The following is a 2,719-nucleotide window of genomic DNA, read 5'->3' as shown; positions in this document are numbered from 1 at the left end:
GCTAATGGGGGAAACTGCTTAATTGCTTCAAAGACTTATAACTACGAATCTGCTTAAGACTGCTTAAGATTGCCGTTACTCCTCCTTTCCTAGAACCTTAGGGTGTGTGAAAATCTAAATAACTGGAGAGAGATGATTCTTCATAACAAATTGCGTTATTACCGAAGAGATAAATCAGGTCTGAATCTTACAAAAGGAATAATGGATAAAAATTCAAAAAAGAAAAAATAAACAAATGAAAGTCAGACATTGCTTTTCAACAGAAGGATTTGAGAAAAAATGAACTAATGAAACAGGCCTGGACTAAAATGATGTATTTTCAATCGACCTCTGCTATGGTTAGTTCCTGTTCCTGTCAATCAGCCCTCTGCTCCTCCCAGCAGCTATTCTGCTCCACACCTCATGCAGGGGTCTCAAGCTGCGTTCCAACCAAACGCAGCAGGAGTAGCAGGAGCAGCTGGTTTACGTGCAAAGTCTGTCAACGCGCAGCAAAATGCCCCGCAGCGCGTTTTGAGCAGCAAACGCAGCACGTCTGGAGCGTTTATGCATCTGACGCGCGCAACGTGCCGCAAACGCAGCAGCTGTTCGAGATGGAAAAATTTAACTTTTGCTGCTGGACGCGCCACATCAACCAATCAGAAAAGCTGATCTGAGAGCTGGCAGGGAGTCAGACACAGCACTCCTGATGCAGAGCGCTATGATCACTCCTCTGAAACAGTTTATTAACGACTAAATTAACTTAAAATGTAGAAATCTGCCGACAGAATATGTTCGCGTTTATTATCCTGGTGCCTGCAGTTTGGATTACGTACATGAAAACTGCTTTCTGCTGTTGAATGGGATTCCTACTGACAGCGCACTGCCGGTATGTGGGGGTCTGAGCCTCTCCGACAGAAATAGTATTTGATTGCACGATGGTAATCTGGATGAACTGACTGCACAGATTACGTTTTCAGGTGGATTTTCTAACTTAAAACATATTAAAACTACTTTATTCCCACTGATTACAGCAAATATAGCAGCAAGGCAAAGAAAGGATAGAGTATCTCCGTGCCTCAGACCCACTTTATCCACTGTGCAGCTGCAGCAGGACCGCTTGTCAGAACTAAACTTAGACAAGCATCAAAAATGAAGCAGCAGATGTGTTTTTGCTGTTCCTGCTGCGTTTGGTGTGAACGCAGCATCAGGCTGCCTTTCCTGTTTCAGCTCCTTCCATAGGTGCTTAGTAGGATGGAGGTCAGGGCCCCTAGGGGCCCCTTCAGCCCAATGATTCCCTCTCAGCTGTTCTCTGTTGTTTCTGTGTTTTGGCTCCTGATCCTGTTGCAGACCCATGAGCTGCTGCTGAGACCAAGCTTTCTGACACTGCAGCACATTTCTCTCTACCGTCCCTGATAGTTTGGAGATTTCATTGGAGCCTGCAGAGATTCAGATGAAGCTAAGCAGCCCACAGCATAACACAGCCTCTTCCATGTTTGTTTTTTTTCTGGGTCTGCTTCCTTTTTGTCTTCATTTGGATGTTTGTTGAAATAAAGCTCCATGTTTCGTGTGCTCTGTCAAGAGGACGTTCTTCTAGAAGCTTTGTTTCTGGTCTAAATGCAGTTTGGTGAATTCCAGTCTGACTTTTTTAATGGTTTGTTTCCATCAATGTTTCCTTCTTTGTCATCTCTCATTAAGTGCATTTTAGCCTCAACAGATGATCTGATTTGACACTGATGTTCGTTGAGAAGTTTTTCTTGGCCCTTTCATTTTCTGTTCATATTTTCTGTCCATTATTTTACATCCAGGGTGGTTGGCTGCATTCCATGGCTCTTCAGTTTCTGAGTGTCAGATTGCACCATCATCCATGTTCAGACAAATGCAGGAAACAATAAAATTGAGAAGGAACTCATGATAACGACACCATGAAGGCCATGAATGAGAGAGGTGGGAAGGAGAGGAAATTTCTCCAGCCTGCAGTCATAATGCAGAGCTTAGCTTCCACTTCCACTGCCACCTACAGATCAGAGCTTTGCATAAGCCCCGCCCCCATGGAGTACCAGTCTGCTCTGTGTCTGGATGCTCACTGAGTTAGACTGGAGAAAGAATTTCCCCTTTTAAAGTTTGATTGAATTCTTTAGTATATTTTACAACCGTTCATTAAAAGGAAGCTGGGGGCGGAGAGTTGGTAGTGACCTTTAACACCCAGGCCCCCCATGGGACCCTTGTTTCTGTTTGCATCTTTGGAGGCAGAGATGATTGAGGTTCCGCTGAAACATGGTGTCCCGTTTCCTGAAGGGTGTCCCGGCGTCCAAAGCTCTCATTTAACTGTATCTGATGCCATCTTTACAAATCTAGACGTTTTGGGCCCTAAAAGGTTCGACCCAGATGTAGGATCAGAATCAGAAAGGTTGGCTGGACTCAGAGTCAACAGAGCGCTGGCCATGCTGGGTTTCTCCTGGAGCAGAGATCGTCAGCATTCAGCGCCAACATTCACTTCCAGGACTTTAGTTTATTCTTTGATTGAATCTACAAACTCCCCCCCCAAACTATACGACTAAAAGCCACTTGTTCGTGTTTGTTTACTGGCTGCTGGCTATATCCAAACCTTGCATCAGATAAAGTGGAGTAAAATGTGGCGCCGCTGACGCGTAGTCTCACTGCTGCAGGGTTTCCTTATTTTAATATTATGGGAAACACATAGAGACACATGAGGGAAGACCTGTTCATCTGACTACCAGTG

Source organism: Cyprinodon variegatus, unplaced genomic scaffold (genome assembly GCF_000732505.1).
Source record: "Cyprinodon variegatus isolate N-32 unplaced genomic scaffold, C_variegatus-1.0 Scaffold370, whole genome shotgun sequence".
NCBI lineage: Eukaryota > Metazoa > Chordata > Actinopteri > Cyprinodontiformes > Cyprinodontidae > Cyprinodon > Cyprinodon variegatus.
This window is presented reverse-complemented; position numbering follows the sequence as displayed.